The following is an 18,622-nucleotide window of genomic DNA, read 5'->3' as shown; positions in this document are numbered from 1 at the left end:
ACCATATCCTGCCTCTCCCCCCAAGAGTTTCATGTGGCAGGGTGGGTCCACTCTGGGCCAAGGCCCAGATCTCAGGATGGGCAGAATAAACTTGAGAAAAGGTCACAAACCCAAGGGCCAGCAGCTTTTGGTGGGCAAAGTAGCTAAGTGCTTCTGGATGTAGTCTAAGGTTGTCACCCCCCCTATTTGGGTGTTCTGTAGGTGCTCCTACCTGCAGTCTGTCATCTTTCAGGAGAAACCTTGTCCTCACTGTCCTGCATTTGAAATCTAGATTCTCCTGTGAAGGGATGATACACCCAACACCCTGTACTTAGGAGCGTCTACTATTTTCCAGACAATTTTTTTCCTTCTCATCCCGGTTATTTTATATGAAAAAAAATTCAAACATAGGAAATATTTAAAAAATTATACAGTGAACACTCATATACACACCACATAGATTCTACCATGGTTAATACTTTGCTGTACTTGCCTTCCCCCCCCCCCCCCGCCCCATCTATCCATCCCCAATCTGCCAGACTGTTTACAAAACTTTTCTGAGAAGGGTAACGTGTTGTTGCAGGTGGACAACGAACACCTGTCAATCTCCCGCCTGGGAGACAGACAGTCAGACCAAGAGGCATGTGGGACGCTGAGGAAGTAACGGTACACGGTTCCTCCCTTGGGGGAAGTTCTGGGCTCAAGGCCCTCGGGGCTCCTGGGAGCCGTGACTGAATCTTCTGGGGGATAAAGCCCACACGGGGCAACAGCTCCTTCCCATAGGCCTTAGATTCGTGTCATAGATTTCTTCTCTTCCGAGGCCCTTCTGTTCCACCGGAGTCTCTAGACGGACTCCTGAGTCCGCACATTTATGGAGCATCTGTATGTTGGAGGCACCATTCTAGATGCTGGAAAGACAGCCACAGAGGAAGTCAAATCGTACTGCTGGAGCTTTCGCTGCAGGGTGGGGGGTCGGACAATTGAACAACTCGTTCCCATGGGCTAGGCCAGGAGGAAAAGAGGCAGAGTGAACCAGGAGAAGGGCTGGGAAAGCTGTCCCTCTGCCTGGAAGGCCCTCCTCTCCTCGGGTAACATTTGTGAAGACCTCACCGAAGTGATGGAGAGACTACAGACGTTTGGGTGAAGACTGGACCTGGTGAGGGAACGAGTAGGCAAACCCTGAACAGGAAGTGTGCGGAACAGTGTGCGGGGAGGGCAGGGTGGCTGCTGGGAAGTGTGGCTGCCAGCGGGAGGGGAGGTGTGGGTAGCAGCTGGCGGGCAGGTAGTACAGGGCCTGGGAGGCTGTGGTCAGGAGTTTGGATTCCTCCTGAAAGTGAGGGGAGCCACCGAGTGGTTTCGTTCCACTTTTAAAAGTGGAGAATGGACGGGGTGGGGAATGAGGGTGTGTGGAGGGGAAGGGGGAGGGGGAGCCCACCTCAGGAGGCAGGAACAGTGTGAGCTCTCATACCCCCCAACCCTTGTCTCAAGGGGCCCCTGCTCAGAGGACTATTTCCTCTCTCAGATAAAGCCTCTTAAATCCTGGTGCAAATTCACACCCCAGGGGGGAGAATCTGCCCCTTGACTCCCATCACTGATTTTTCAAAATGTATTTCCAAATGATAGCAGATCTGTTTCCTGTTAAGAAAAAAAAAATTCTCTGTCTCCTCATTTATGCCTTGGGTAAATGGTGGTTTCATTTGAACAAAGGGTTTTACCACAAAAGCAAATGTGAACAGTGCTTTTCTGTTCACCCTTCATGGTTCCCGTGAAGAAAGTAAAGTCTTGAGAGAGAAGTGACCTCACTAAGCTGCAGAGAGGGTCCCTCCACTCCCTGCTGTAGAGGCCACTTGTAGGCAAACAGGCTTGGGTGACAGGAGGTAGAAAAGGGCCACAGCGATGGGATGCAAGCTGGTGCAGCCACTCCGGAAAAAGTATGGAGGCTCCTCAAAAAATTAAAAATAGAACTACCCTAGGACCCAGCAACTACACTACTAGGTGTTTATCCAACGGATACAGTGTGCTGTTTCGAAGGGACACTTGCAGCCCAATGTTTATAGCAGCACCACCGACAATAGCCAAAGTATGGAAAGAGCCCAAATGTCCATTGATGGATGAATGGATAAAGATATGGTGTATATATATATATATATATATATATATATATATATATATACATACAACGGAGTATCACTCGACAATCAAAAAGAATGAAATCTTGCCATTTGCAGCTACGTGGATGGAACTGGAGGATATTATGCTAAGCGAAATTAGAGAAAGACAAAAATGATATGACTTCACTCATACGAGGATTTTAAGATACAAAACAGATGAACATAAGAGAAGGGAAGCAAAAATAATATAAAAACAGGGAGGCGGACAAAACAGAAGAGACTCTTTAATATGGAGAACAGGCAGAGGGTTACTGGTGGGGGTGTGGGAGGGGGGATGGGCTACATGGGTAAGGGGCACTAAGGAATCTACTCCTGAAATCATTGTTGCACCATAGGCTAAATAATTTGGATGTAAATTTAAGAACATGAAATTAAAAAAATGATAAAGTAAAAAAATCTTAAAAAAAAAAAAAAGAAAAGAGCCACGGCGACCCCCTGGCTGAATACAGACAGACCCATGGGTGGGGGCACCTCCATGAATCAGTTATAGGCTCTAACTGACCAATGGGCTGCTTACAACCAGGCACAGTCACCACCAAAGGGGAGAATTCCATACATCCCCATAAGTCCTCACCTTCCCCCTTCCAAAACAGTCCCCCATCCCCCGCACTGCCTCTTCTCAGACAGCCTCTCCTCTGCAACCTTGCGGTGTATTCCATAAGCTTCTATCTCCTTTGTTCTGCCTCAGGCGAATTCTTTCACGGCCCAAGCCACCAGCCTCCACCAGGTGGTCACTGCACATTTGGGGGCCCCCATCTGATCGGGACACCACACCTTGCCTCCTGTCCCTCGTAACCCACATGCCAGTCCCTACACTAGCCAGCTGTTTGCTCCTGCCACTCTGGCTGCCTAAATGTTCTCCTGTCCTGCTCACCTGCCCATCTTCTACCCTTAAGACATTCAGCCCCTACCCCACCACCACCACCCCTTGCACGCACCACCCCCTGCACTCCTCCCTAGGGCTTCTATCATAGGGGTCTCCCTCCAGCCCCTCCACTTCAGACAGAATTCCTTTCTCTGGCCTCCAACTGTGTTTGCTACCTCCCCAGCTCAGCTCTGATTACCCTGCGCTGTACTTTATCTGTGTACACAGAAGCCTTCTCCACCAAACCCCAAGCCCACTCTAAGGCGGAAGGCCTGTCTTGTCCGACTCTGAATTCCAGGCTCCTGCTTCCCATCTGGCACATTACAGGTGTCCCATAAATGACTGTCACATGCCTTGTCTGCGGTGCGAATTCCATTAAATACTCCTCCTTTGTCTTTTCAGGCCAGTGTCTCTCTTCTGGCAGGCTTGAATTTGGGTTTTCTTGTTTCTTATTTCTGAACCTTCTGGTGAAACCCTGTTCGGTAGCATACTGTACATAAAGACGGAATTGTGGGTTGAGGTCCTCCATTCCAACACGCATTAGCCATGTGAATTTTAAAAAGTCACTAGGGTGCCTGGGTGGCTTGGTTGGTTAAGCATGTGTTTTCGATTCAGGTCATAATCTCACAGTTCGAGCCCCATGTCGGGCTCTGTGCCGACAGCTCGGAGCCTGGAGCCTGCTTCGGATTCTGTGTCTCCCTCCCTCTTTCTCTGCCCCTCCCTCACTTGTGTGGGCTCTCTCTCCCAAACTCTCATAAATACATAAATAAGCGCTAAAAAATAAAAAGCCACTATTTCTTAGAGCCTGTATTTCTGCATTTGGAACATGAGAAGCAAATGGTCTCGAGATCAACCAAAATCCTCAAGGACAGAGTTCTTCAGACTGTGTGTCTTAACTCACTAGTGGACCATGAAATCATTTTAACAGCTCAAAAACAACATATTTTTTTAAGTTTATTTTCTTTAGTAAGCACTCTACCCAACGTGGGGTTCAAACCCACAAGCCCTACAGCAAGAGTCTCATGCTTTCCCAACTGAGCCACCCAGGTGCCCCAAAACCAACATATTTTAGAACGAAATAGAGAAAGAGCATCGCATGTAACAAGGCTAAATACTATTTCCTGAGATAGCGTTTCAGTCAAATACTCTATCCTACGCGTAACTGGCTCACAATATAAAATGTTCTTTTCTATTGTGAACTGCTCTTAAAAAAAAAAATCCTTGAGAAAAATAAACTCTACCTCTATCAAAGGGTACGATTTTTTATATGTCAACACAGTTCAAAACTGCCAGGCCAGAGTGGGTTGGGACACCTTTAGGGTAATAATTAGAGCAGCTCCTGAGACCCAGACTCAGGTATGGAAGAATATGTTGATAATCTTTTTATTTTATTTTATTTTTTGACATGGAATTGACACATAACATTATATTAGTTTCAGGGATTACAACATGCTGATTCGACATATGTATATATTGCAAAATACGTTAATCATTTCTTAAAGTCAGAAACCTATAGCAACCTGCCAAGAATTCATGCATAGAATGGTGCCTTAGTAAGAGACCTGTCTTTAATTTTTTTTTTAATGTTTATTCATTTTTGAGAGAGAGAGACAGAGGGTGAGCGGGGACGGGGAGGGGCAGAGAGAGAGAGAATCCAAAGCAGGCTCCAGGCTCTGAGCAATCAGCACAGAGCCCGATGTGGGGCTCTAACTCGCTGACCACCAGGTCGTGACCTGAGCTGAAGTCGGACACTTAACCGACTGAGCCACCCAGGCGCCCCGTGCAGTTAGCTTTATTTTTATGGTTTAGCTTAGTTCAGATCCTGGAGAGCTTGTAAATGCATCATACAACTTGACACAAGTATTTTTTTAATGTTTATTTCTTTATTTTTGAGACAGAGAGAGACAGAGAGAGAGAGAGAGAGAGAACGAGTGGAGGAGGGGCAGAGAGAGAGGGTTCCACAGAATCCAAAGCACACTCCAGGCTCTGAGCTGTGAGCACAGAGCCCAGGGTGGAGCTGGAACCCATGAACTGTGAGATCATGACCTGAGCCGACGTCAGCCGCTTAACCAGCTGAGCCACCTGGGTGCCCTGGAACCTGGTTTTAATTTCCGTTTATTGCGCAATGATTACATGGTGGCTTTTTTTTAGCCTTTGTGTGTGGTTGTTGGTTTTTTTGAGATCTGATTGTTAAGTAATCTCTACATCCTACATGGGGCTCAACCTCACAACCCGGAGATCAGAGTCACATGCTGTACAGACTGAGCCAGCCAGGTGCCCCTAACCTCTATCTTTTTTGCCTTCAGCCTCCACATCTCTTACCGAAAGGCTTGATCAATTGTAATGCAACTGCAAAAGTTGCTTTGCTTATTTTTTCCTTTGTTTCCCCTATTTGTTTTCCTCCTCACAAAGAGCATTCTCCAGAACATAAAACAATATAACATCAAATATTGATATAACAATATCAAATGGGAATGAGGTGAGGTCATTCCACCAGGACACGGTCATTCTTGCTTTGTGTCAGGAACAATTCAGCTGAAAGTATGAGCTGATTTCGTTTCCTTCATATATGACTGAGGCTCCAACAGTCACCTGCTCTTGCAGTTGGCACGTTCTACAAACGCAGGAAGACAGACGCGGGGTGGAGTGTTTGAGAGGCGCACAGACGGGGCAGGACTCAGAAGCTGGGTCCCTGGGGAAAGTTATTTCACTTCTCTCTGCTTCTGTTCTCATCTGAAAACACACACATACACAAAAAAAAGGCAATAATTTTGCCTACCTCCTCAGGTTGCTGTGGTTGTGATGTACTTAACGGAAGTAAAGATCCAGAACACTGCCTGATGCAAGGCGAGCTCCGAGGAAGTTCTTCTGTTTCTCATCGTCTAAGGAGAGGCTCCATCCTGGCCAGGTATGTTGTGGAGGAGATAAAGCTTAACATTTTCTTGAGACCACCCATCTCCACCAGAATCAGACTAAGAACCTTCGTACGGGCAGGCCCACTTCGTGTAGGAATTGGGAAAATTGTGGCAGCCCCTTGGGCCCTCCTTTCTCCTGGGAACATCTGGTGGGCGGCCATGTATCACAGGGTGTGGGGTCAGATGCTGGCTACAGAAAGCCTCAGTATAGAATGGACCTCAGTGACTTTCCAAGTGGCATCATGGCAGAGAAAAGGGACCCATGTGCCATTCACAAGTGGCCATGTGGGAAGTCGCCCCTACACATACTTAGGTTCCTTGAGATCATTCTGGTCCCCTTACCTTCTTTTTTTTCTTATTCGTTTTTTAAGTTTATTTATTTATTTTGAGAGAGAGAGAGAGGGAAAACAAGTGGGGAGGGGCAGAGAGAGAGAATTCCAAGCAGTCTCCACACTGTCAGTGAGGAGCCTGATGCGGGGCTCAAACTCACGAACTGTGAGATCACGACCTGAGCCAAAGTCAGACGCTCAAGTGACTAAGCCACCCAGGTACCCCAGGTCCCTTCATCTTCTGATGGGGCCTGTGAGCTTTGGCTGCAGAGAACTGTTAAGGTATACAAGTGGCTAGATTGGACAGGGACTATCTAAGCAGAAGTGAAGGAAGGCATCCCAAGCAGGCTCCACTTGTTGGCACAAAGCCCAATACGGGGCTCATGAACCATGAGATCATGACCTGAGCCAAAATCAAGAGTTGGATGCCTAACCAACTGAACCACCCAGGCACCCTCCAAAAATGTTAAGCTATTTTTTTAAGTGATAAGAGATACTTAAGAATCAAAACATCCCATTTTGATTCTAGATCATGTCGGATCTTCCTGGTTTTAATAATGTTTACCCTTCCATTGTTTTGTTTAAATTTTAAATTAAAATTTTATTTTAGTAGGTTCCACACCCAGCATGAGGCTTGAACTCACAACCCTGAGATTATTAAGAGTCACAGGCTCTACCGACTGAGCCAGCCAGATGCCCTTAGTATTTTTTTTTTTTTTGAGGAATGACTAATTAAAACAGAACATACATAATATTTAGATTTTACTTATTTATTAATTTATTTAGATGTAACATTTTTTATTGTAAATACATGTAACAAAATTTATTATATTAACCTTTTTTAAAACTTTATGTATATATTTTGAGAGAGAGTGTGTGTGCACGGGCAAGCAAGCAATTGGGGGAGGGGAGAGAGGGAGGGAGGCAGAGAATCCCAAGTAAGCTCCACCCTCAGTGGGGAGCAGGACTTGGGGCTTGAACCCCCAAAACAGGAGATCATAACCTGAGCCGAATCAAGAGTCAGAAACTCAACTGACTGAGCCACCCAAGCACTCTTCTTTTTTTTTTTTAAGATTTTATTTTCTTTATTTGTTAATTTTTTTGGAGAATTTTGTAATGTTTATTTACTTCTGAGAGACAGAGAGAGACAGAGCACAAGCAGGGGAGGGGTAGAGAGAGAGGGAGACACAGAATCTGAAGCAGTCTCCATGCTCCAAGCTGTCAGCACAGAGCCCAACATGGGGCTCAAACCCATGAACGATATCATGATTTGAGCCGAAGTCGGACGCTTAACCAACCGAGCCACCCAGGTGCCCCGAGCTCTTTTAAACAAACTTGAATACGTGCCCAGGAAGTCTCCTGAAGTGGGTATGGAGGATCCCTCCTTGCCTTGGCCTTTGGTGGTGTGAGTTGTGGCAGCCTGCTCCCAGATGGTCTTAAACTAGGGTTTCCTCACCTTCACAGTATTGACATCTGACCCACGTAATGCTTGGTGGGGGAGACTTTCCTGTATGCTGTAGGATATTTCGCAGCCTCTCTGGTCTCTATTCACTAGGTACCAGTAGTAACCCCATAGATGTTACAACCAAAGATGTCTCCAGACATCGCCAAGCGTCACCTGTGTGAGCTCAAGCCCCGCATTGGGCTCCATCTTTGGCATGAAGGCTACTTATGTTAAAAAAGAAAAAAGAAAAAGTTAATCAAAGGAAGGTATGAGACGAAAAGTTGAAAAATCTCTCAGGATGTAGAACAAAATGACAACGAAATGGAAAATATGAAAGAAAAGTTAAGAGATGGAGGGCCAATCTATTCCATATTAATCTAACAGAAGTTCCAGAGAGCACCAAGAAAATGGAGGAGAGGAGATAATCAAAGATTCTATTTGACTGAGAAAAAAACATTTCAAGCAGAGAAAACAAGTCTGTAAAGTGGTTCTCACCTGGCTGCACCCTGGATCACCTGAGAGCTCTTAGAAACACACACACCAAGATCCCTCCTTCTCCTCAAGGTGGAGTCATAGGGACCAGTTTTACCTTCCCGCCAGAAACCGCCACCACCACTGCAACAAAACCAGACAAAACACACGATACAACGGTTTTCAAAACAGTGGACACCAAGCAATGAAAGGCAGTAACGTGGCTTGCAATCCCAGAGAGAAAGGAAAACAAGCGAGATTTGTCTTTTGAGGACACCAGGGCGAGAGCCATCTCTGCAGGCGGCTGTGCTCAGGGCCTTTTCGCACCAGCCCAACTAGCAATGTGACAAAGTGGAGGGCAGAGTGTTCAGGAAGGGTTTCACTTAGTAGTGGGGAATAATCAGCCCTAAGCTGAACACTACTATGCACCTGCCTAACAAATCACACAGATTACCAAAGTATCTGGCACTCGGCAAGGTAAAATTCACAACGCTGGCCAAGCAACCACAGATTATGCATGACACAGAATGAGGAGAATCATCAATCAATTGAAACCAACCCAGCACTGATACAAACGCTAGAGGGAGCAGAAAAGGACATTAAACAGCTATTATAATGGTATTCCATATGTTTTTAAAAAGTTAAATAGAGACACGGACATATAAGAAAGAAATGAAAATTCCAATGTCAGGGACGCTTGGCTGGCTCAGTCGGTAGAGCACGCAACTCTTGCTCTCGGGGTTGTGAGTTTGAGCCCCACGTTGGGTGTCGAGATTACTTAAAAAATTAAAATCTTAAAAAAATACAGAAAATTACAGTGTCAGAGATGAAAACTACACTGAATGGAATCAACAGTAGATTCGACATTGCAGAAGAAAAGATTAGTGAAGCTAAAGGCATAGCCACAGAAATTATCCAAATGAAACACACAGAAAAAGGAAGTTTTTGTTTTGTTTTGTTGTTTTTAATTTACATCCAAAGATTTCAGGAGTAGATACCTTAATGACCCTTACCCATTTAGCCATGTCCCCTCCCACCACCCTTCCAGTAACCCTCTGTTCTCCATATTTAAGAGTCTCATGTTTTGTTCCCCTACCTGTTCTTATGTTATTTTTGTTTCCCTTCCCTTATGTTCATCTGTTCTGGGTTAAAGTCCTCATATGCGTGAAGTCATATGATATTTGACTCTCTCTGACTAATTTTGCTTAGCATAATAACCCTCTAGCTCCATCTATGTAGTTGCACATGGAAAGATTTCATTCTTTTTGATTGCTGAGGAGTAATCCATTGTATATATATATATATATATATATACCACATTCATCCATCCATGGACATTTGGTGCCTTTCCATGCTTTGGTTATTGTCGATAGTGCTGCTATAAACATCGGGGTGCATGTGTCCCTTCAAAACAGCATCCCTGTATCCCTTGGATAAATACCTAGTAGTGCAATTGCTGGGTTGTAGGGTAGTTCTATTTTTAGTTTTTTGAGGAACCTCCATACTGTTTTCCAGTGTGTCTGCACCAACTTGCATTCCCACCAGCAATGCAAAAGAGTTCCTCTTTCTCTGCATCCTCGCCATCATCTGTTGTTGCCAGAATTGTTAATGTTAGCCATTCTGACAGGTGTAAGGTGGTATCTCATTGTGTTTTTGATTTGTATTTCCCTGATGATGAGTGATGTTGAGCATTTTTTCATGTGTCTGTTAGCCGTCTGGATGTCTTCTTTGGAGAAGTGTCTATTCATGTCTTTTGCCCATTTCTTCACTGGATTACTTGTTTTTTGGGTGTTGAGTTTGATAAGTTCTTTATAGATTTTGGATACTAACCCTTTATCGGCTTTGTCGTTTGCAAACATCTTCTCCCATTTGTCGGTTGCCTTTTAGTTTTGCTGATTGTTTCCTTCACTGTGCAGAAGCTTTTTATTTTGATGAGGTCCCAATAGTTCATTTTTTCTTTTGTTCCCTTTGCCTCTGGAGACGTGTTGAATAAGAAGTTGCTGCGGCCAAGATCAAAGAAGTTTTTGCCTGCTTTCTCCTCGCGGATTTTGATAGCTTCTGTCTTACATTTAGGTCTTTCATCCATTTTGAGTTTGTTTTTGTGTATGGTGTAAGAAAGTGGTCCAGGTTCTTTTTTCTGCGTGTTGCTGTCCAGTTTTCCCAGCACCACTTGCTAAAGAGACTGTCTTTATTCCATTGGATATTCTTTCCTGCTTTGTCAAAGATTAGTTGGCCATACGTTTGTGGGTCCATTTCTGGGTTCTCTATTCTGTTCCATTGATCTGAGTGTCTGTTCTTGTGCCAGTACCGTACTGTCTTTATGATTACAGCTTTGTAGTATAGCTTGAAGTCTGGGACTGTAATACCTCCTGCTTTGGTTTTCTTTTTCAAGATTGCTTTGGCTATTCGGGGTCTTTTCTGGTTCCATACAAGTTTAGGATTGTTTGTTCTAGCTCTGTGAAGAATGCTGGTGTTATTTTGATACGGATTGCATTGAATATGTAGATTGCTTTGGGTAGTATCAACATTTTAACAATATTTGTTCTTCCTATCCAGGAGCTTGGAATCTTTTTCCATTTTTTGTGTCTTCTTCAATTTCTTTCATAAGCTTTCTATAGTTTTCAGTGTATAGATTTTTCACCTCTTTGGTTAGACTTATTCCTAGGTATTTTATGGCTTTTGGTGCAGTTATAAATGGGATTGTTTCCTTGATTTATTTTTCTGTTGCTTCATTGTTGGTGTATAGGAATGCAACTGATTTCTGTGCATTGACTTTCTATCCTGCAACTTTGCTGAATTCCTGAATCAGTTCCAGCAGTTTTTAGGTGGAATCTTTGGGTTTTCCATATAGAGTATCATATCATGTGTGAAGAGTGAAAGTTTGACTACCTCCTTGCTGATTTGGATGCCTTTTATTCCTTTGTGTTGCCTGATTGCCGAAGCTAGGACTTCCAATACTATGTTAAATACCAGTGGTGAGAGTGGACATCCCTGTCATGTTCCTGACCTTAGGGGGGGAAAGCTCTCAGTTTTTCCCCATTGAGGATGGTATTAGTGGTGGGTCTTTCATGTATGGCTTTTATGATCTTGAGGTATAATCCTTCTATCCCTACTTTCTTGAGGGTTTTATCAAGAAAAGATGCTGTATTTTGTCAAATGCTTTCTCTGCATCTATTGAGAGGATCATGTGGTTCTTGTCCTTTATTTTATTGATGTGATGCATCACATTAATTGTTTTGTGGATACTGAACCAGCCCTGCATCCCAGGTACAAATCCCACTTGGTTGTGGTGTATAATTCTCTTAATGTATTGTTGGATCTGGTTGGCTAGTATCTTGTTGAGGATTTTTTCATCCATGCTCATCAGGGAAATTGATCTGTAGTTCTCCTTTTTAGTAGGGTCTTTGGTTTTGGAAGCAAGGTAGTGCTGGCTTCACAGAAAGAGTTTGGAAGTTGTCCTTCCATCTCTATCTTTTGGGAACAGTTTCAAGAGAATAGGTGTTAACTCTTCTTTAAATGTTTGGTAGAATTCCGCTGGAAAGCCATCTGGCCCTGGACTCTTGTTTTTTGGGACATTTTTGATTACTAATTCCATTTTTTTTTTTCTGGTCATGAGTCTGTTCAAATTTTCTATTTCTTCCTGTTTCAGTTTTGGTAGTGTATATGTTTCTAGGAATTTGTCCATTTCTTCCAGGTTGCCCATTTTATTGGTATATAATTGTTCATAATATTCTCTTATTATTGTTTTTATTTCTGCTGTGTTGGTTGTGGTCTCTCCTCTCTCATTCTTGATTTTATTTATTTGGGTCCTTTCCTTTTTCTTTTTGATCCAACTGCTAGTGGTTTATCAATTTTTTAAATTCTTTCAAAGAACCAGCTTCTGGTTTCATTGATTGGTTCTACTGGGTTTTTGTTTTGGTTTGTTTTTTGTTTTGGTTTCGATAGCATTTATTTCTGCTCTAATCTTTATTATTTCCTGTCTTTTGCTGGTTGTGGTTTTTATTTGCTGTTCTTTTTCCAGCTCCTTAAGGTGCAAGGTTAGGTTGTGTATCTGAGATCTTTCTTCCTTCTTTAGGAAAGCCTGGATATACTTTCCTCTTATGACCACCTTTCCTGCATCCCAGAGGTTTTGGGTTGTGGTGTTATCATTTTCATTGGCGTCCATGAACTTTTTAATTTCTTCTTTAACTTCTTGCTTAGCCCATTCATTCTTTACTAGGATATTGTTTAGTCTCCAAGTATTTGTTACCCTTCCAAATGTTTTCTTGTGGTTGATTTCGAGTTTCATAGCGTTGTGGCCTGAAAATATGCACAGTGTGATCTCGATCTTTTTGCACTTGTTGAGGGCTGATTTGTGTCCCAGCATGTGGTCTATTCTGGAGAACGTTCCATGTGCACTGGAGAAGAATGTATATTGCACTGCTTTAGGATGAAGTGTTCTGAATATATCTGTTATATCCATCTGGTCCAGTGTGTCATTCAAAGCTATTGTTTCCTGGTTGATTTTTTGATTAGGTGATCTGTCCATTGCTGTGAGTGGGGTGTTGAAGTCTCCTACTATTATGGTATTACTATCAATGAGGTTCTTTATGTTTGTGATTAATTGATTTATATATTTGGGTGCTCACACATTTGGCACATAAATGTTTACAATTGTTAGGTCTTCTTGGTGGATAGACCCCTTATGTATGATATAATGCCCTTCTTCATCTCTTGATACAGTCTTTATTTTAAAGTCTAGATTGTCTGATATAAGTATGGCTACTCCGGCTTTCTTTTGTTGACCGTTAGCATGATACATGGTTCTCCATCCCCTTACTTTCAATCTGAAGGTGTCTTTAGGTCTAAAGTGGGTCTCTTGTAAGCAGCATATAGATGGATCTTGTTTTCTTAATCCATTCTGTTACCCTGTGTCTTTTGATTGGAGCATTTAGTCCATTGACATTTAGAGTGAGTACTGAGAGATATGAATTTATTGCCATTATGTTGTTTGTGGAGTTGGAGTGTCTGGTGGTGTTCTCTGGTCCTTTCTAGTCTTTGTTGCTTTTGGTCTTTATTTATTTATTTGTGTTTTTTGTTTCATCTTTTCTCCCCTCAGAGAGTCCCCCTTAAAATTTCTTGCAGGGCTGGTTTAGTGGTCACAAATTCCTTTAATTTTTGTTTGTCTGGGAAACTTTTTATGTCTCTTTCTATTTTGAATGACAGCCTTGCTGGATAAAGAATTCTTGGGTGCATATTTTTCCAATTCAGCACATTGACTATATCCTGCCACTCCTTTCTGGCCTGCCAAGTTTCTGTGGATAAGTCTGCTGCAAACCTGATCTGTCTTCCCTTGTAGGTTAGGGACTCTTTTTCCCTTGCTGCTTTCATGATTCTCTCCTTGTCTGAGTATTTTGTGAATTTGACTCTGATATGCCTTGTTGATGGTCAGTTTTGTTGAATCTAATGGGAGCCTCTGTGCTTCCTGGATTTTTATGTCTGTGTCTTTCCCCAGGTTAGGAAAGTTTCCCGCTATGATTTGCTCACATAACCCTTCTACCCCTATTTCCCTCCCTTCCTCTTCTGGGACCCCTATGATTCTGATGTTGTTCCTTTTTAATGAGTCACTGATTTCTCTAATTCTTAAATCGTGCCCCTTTCCCTTAATCTCCCTCTTTTTTTCTGCTTCATTATTCTCCATAAGTTTGTCCTCTATATCACGGATTCTCTGTTCTGTCTCATCCATCCTTGCTGCTGTGGCCTCCATTCGAGATTGCAGCTCAGTTATAGCATTTTTTATTTCATCCTGACTAGACTTTACTTCTTTTATCTTCCCAGAAAGGGATTCTAATCTATTTTCAACTCCAGCTAGTATTCTTATTATCATGATTCTAAATTCTGGTTCAGACATCTTGCTTGTTTCTGTGTTGGATAAGTCCCTGGCTGTCGTTTCTTCCTGCTCTTTCTTTTGGGTTGAATTCCTTCGTTTCATCATTTTGAAGGGAGAAAAAGAATGAATGAGGTAAAAAAATAAAATTTTAAAAATACTAAAATTAAAAAATATTAAACTTAAAAAATTAAAAACGAAGACACACACACACACAAAATCGAATAAATGATCCAAGATCCTAGGTGTGTTTTGGTCAGGGCGTTGAAAGGGGCTTGATAGATTAGAGAAAAAAGGGGAAAGGGAAAAAAAAGAAATCATTTGAAAATTTGAAAAAATGAATACACTGAAGTAGACTAAAATGAAATGTTGGAAGTAAAATAGAATTAGAAAAAAATACAGAAAATTAAGAAATATAGTAGAAAAAATAAAGAAAAATATCTTAATAAAAATTGAAAATACCTGATTTTTATTTTTTTCTGTATTCAAGAAAAAGAAATGAACAAGAGAATAAAGAAGAAAGGAACAAAAAGAAAGAAAATTGAATAGATGGCATGGTGAGCAGACTGAAATACGACTGAAATTATTTCGTTTTCTCCTAGTAGTCAAACTATGAAGCACTTTATAGTCCATAAACTAAGCAGGCGGAGAGTCTTCTGTTCCTGAAGAGCGAGGTTGGCCCAGTTGGGCGGAACTTAGTGTAATGGCTCCGTTCTCCAGTAGATGGCACTGCTTAGCTTGCTGGGGTGGACGGTTGTGGCGCTTGTTGTAGGTGCATTTGCGCATGCACGGGAGTGGTGAAAATGACGTCACCCAGCCACCCATTCTCTAGTATCAGAACTCTGTTCTCCCCGATCAGCAATCGCACACCCGTCCTTTGTATTTGGCTTCCATCCACTCCCCGCTTTTATGCAGTTCGTGACCAAGCCCCAGGCAGCACCTCCCTCCTGAATTTTGTCTCTGATGCGGTTGTTTTTCCTGGCCCCTTACTTCTGAGGGACTGGGGCTTTGACCCGTTCTGCCCTCTGTGGAGGGTCTCACCGAGCAATGGCCTGGTGCCAGCCGCACCCAGGAACGTTTGAGAGACCGTGCTGCTGCTGATGCCCAGAGACTGCGGCCGGGTGCCAGCCTGCCCCAGATAAAGTTCACATGATAGTGTAGCAGCAGCATTTCAGGGACTATGGAAAAATCACAACACGTGTCTGGCACCAGGCTTTACCCCCAACGACCCTGCTCTAGTACCAGCGAATGTGGTTGTTCTCCCGGGTCCACTGGGGCCTTGCCTTTGGGAACCACACAGGTGTCCTCCCAGCAGGGGAACCGCCTCTCCCATGTGGCCTGAAGAACCCCAGACTCCACTCTGCTCCTGGAGATTCGCCCTTCCCACCAGAGCACCACCAGGTATCAGCTGCGGAGTTTCAGCCTCTGCACTCCCCCTGTTTGTAGAGTCTTAATGGAATTTAAACCCTCTCCTTTCTCCTTCTCCTTTTTTGGTTCATTTTCTGCGGCTGTTTACATTTTTCCACTTTCTCTCCAGGTGCTTTTGAGGGGGGTGCTTTTCACCTCCTCCCCCCACCCCCCATGTCTCCATCCTCTCTCCACACACATAAGCAGGTCCCTACCCTCCTTGGGTCTCTACCTCCCAGTTCACCTCTCTGTGCTGCATGCCTGCTGAATTCTGTGGTTCAGGTTGTTCACATTGTTGTGTTAAGCCTCAGGTCAGTTTTCTAGGTGTGCAGGATGGTTTAGTGTTGGTCTGGCTGTATTTCATGGATGCGAGACACACAAAAAACTTCCATGCTGTTCTGCCATCTTGGCTCCTACCCACCATAGGTCCGAAAGGAAGTTTTTTAAATGAAAAATGCATCCTTGTGCTGTGGGATGACCTCAAGTGGCCTAGTGTGTGAATGATTGGAGTTGAAGGATAGGAGAGACAGAGAGATGGAAAAATATTTTAAGAACTAATGGCTGAATAATTTCCAAGCTTGATGAAAATTATAAACCTACAGATACAAGAAGCTCAACAAATCTCACCCACAAGAATCTCCACCGAGGCACTCCCAAAGGGGCACCTGGCTGGCTTCATCAGTAAATCACGCACCTCTTGGGCTCGGGGGTTGTGAGTTCAAGCCCGAAGCCCCACATTGAGTATGGAGATTATTTAAAAACTAAAATCTTTACGGGCGCCTGGGTGGGTGGCTCAGTTGGTTAAGTTCCAACTTTGGCTCAGGTCATGATGTCACAGTTCATGAGTTCAAGCCCAAGTCCAGCTCCATGCTGATGGAGCCTGCTTGGGATTGTCTCTCTCTCTCTCCTCCTCTCTCTGCCCTTTCCCTATGTTCTCTCTCTCTCAACAGTAAGTAACTTTTAAAATAAACAAAAGTAAATCTTTAATGGGGTTAAGATGGTTAAGTGTCCAACTCAGTGGTTAAGCATCCAACTCCTGATCTTAGCTCGGATCTTGATCTTGGGGTCGTGAGTTCAAGCTTTATGTTGGGCTCCATGGTGGGCGTGAAGCTTACTTAAAATAAATAAATAAATAAGTAAATAAAATTTAAAAAAAAGCAAAGCCCAAATTCATAGATCCTGAGAACAGATTGGTGAGTGAAAGGGGTCAAAAGTTACAAAGTAGAGTCATAAAATAAATAAGTCCTGAGGATGTAATGTACCGTGTGGTGCCTATAGTTAACAATATTGTAATCTATACTGGAAAGTTGCTAAGAGAGTAGATCTTAAGAGTTGTCATCACAAGAAAAGAAAACTGTGACTATGTGTGAAGATGGATGTTAACTAGACTTCTTGTGGTAATCATTGTGCAATATACACAGATATCAAATCATCACATTATACATTTCAACTAATATAATGTTCTATGTCAATTACATCTCAATTCAAAAAAAGTGAAGGCGGGGCACCTGGGTGGCTCAGTCGGTTAAGTGGCCGACTTCGGCTCAGGTCATGATCTCGCAGTCCATGAGTTTGAGCCCCGCGTCGGGCTCTGTGCTGACAGCTCAGAGCCTGGAGCCTGTTTCAGATTCTGTGTCTCCCTCTCTCTCTGCCCCTCCCCTGTTCATGCTCTGTCTCTCTCTGTCTCAAAAATAAATAAACATTAAAAAAAAAAAAAGATGATTATTAAAAAAAGTGAAGGCAAAAAAGAGACATTTTCAGATTTACAAAAGCTGAACCAGAAGACCCACACCCAATGAAATTGTAAAATGACATCCTTTGAGCAGCAGAAAAATAATCCTAGAAGAAATCTGGATTCACAAAAGGAATGAGGAGCATCAGAAATAGTAGAAATTGTAGGGGCGCCTGGGTGGCTCAGTCAGTTAGGTGTCCAACTCTTGGTTCCAGCTCAGGTCATGATCTCACGGTTCATCAGTTTGAGTCCACATCAGGCTCCATGCTCACAGCACAGAGCCTGCCTGAGATTCTCTCTCTCCCTCTCTCTCTCTGCCCCTCCTCTGCTCTTTCTGTCTCTCAAAATAAATAAACTTAGATATAGGGGCACTTGGCTGGCTCAGTCAGTAGACCACGTGACTCTTGATCTCTGGGTTGTGAGACCGAGCCACACGTTGGATATGGAGATTATATAAAAATTTAAAAATTTAAAAAAATAGTAGACATATGGATATATATGTGTATATATATATACACATAAATATACATATATATGTGTATATATATATATATATATATATATATATATGACTTATTTTCTTATTATTTAAGTACCTTTCAAAGATAATTGATTTTTTTCAAAAAAAAGAATAGTATACTGTGGAGGTTACAATATATATAAAAGTTAAATACATGACAATGATAGCATAGAGGCCAGGAGAGGTGAAATGGAAGTCTACAGTTGCAAGGTTTTTATACTATGTATGATGTGGTGTAATGCTTCTCAGAAGCAGACTGAGAGAGGTTAAAGTTGAATGCTATAAACCCTAAAGCAACTACACACACACACTGAAATAGTTATAGCTCATAAGTCAACAAAAGAGAAAAAAAAAGCATTAAAAAATACCTCCAACAACAGGCACAAGAAGGGACGCCTGGGTGGCTCAGTCAATTAAGCATCTGACTTCAGCTCAGGTCATGCTCTCAAGTTCATGAGTTCAAGCCCCATGTCTGGCTCTGTGCTGACAGCTCAGAGCCTGAAGCCCACTTAGGGTTCTGTCTCCCTCACTCTGCTCCTCCCCAACTCACGCTTGCTAGCGTGTGCACTCTCTCTCTGTCTCTCTCTCTCTCTCTCTCAAAATAAACATAATATTTAAATAAATAAATAACCTTAAAGTGGCGCCTGGGTGGCCCCTTCGGTTAAGCATCCAAATTCAGCTCAGGTCATGATGTTGCAGTTCACGAGTTCAAGCCCTAGTGGGCTCTGTGCTGACAGCTGGAGCCTGCTTCGGATTCTGTCTTTCTCTTTCTCTCTCTCTCTGCTGCTCCTCCTCCTGTGCTCTTCCTTTCTCCCTCTCTCACAAAAATAAAGCATTTAAATAAATAAAATGAAACGAAATCTTAAAAGAAAAAAACTCTTTATGTATATATGTACGTATGTCTCCTGCTGGTTTTCCTCTGG

At 42.9% G+C, this 18,622-nt stretch overlaps 1 protein-coding gene across 2 annotated transcripts in view; it reads left to right on the top strand.

Annotated features, from left to right (window-relative positions):
- CE3H16orf54 (chromosome E3 C16orf54 homolog) overlaps window positions 1-18,622 on the top strand; it is a 53,420-nt gene that overhangs the window by 14,457 nt on the left and 20,341 nt on the right. The window contains exon 2 of one of the 2 annotated variants that reach the window (XM_078440218.2): window positions 5,803-5,923. The exons of the other annotated variant lie outside the window; for it this stretch is intronic. The gene's annotated coding sequence lies outside the window, so the exon portion shown is untranslated. The remainder of the gene's footprint in view (window positions 1-5,802; window positions 5,924-18,622) is intronic. 2 annotated transcript variants of the gene reach the window in all.

This window comes from Panthera onca, chromosome E3 (genome assembly GCF_046562875.1).
Source record: "Panthera onca isolate mPanOnc1 chromosome E3, mPanOnc1 haplotype 2, whole genome shotgun sequence".
NCBI classification, from domain to species: domain Eukaryota; kingdom Metazoa; phylum Chordata; class Mammalia; order Carnivora; family Felidae; genus Panthera; species Panthera onca.
The sequence above is the reverse complement of the archived record's forward strand: the minus strand, read 5'-3'. Positions and strand labels throughout refer to the sequence as shown.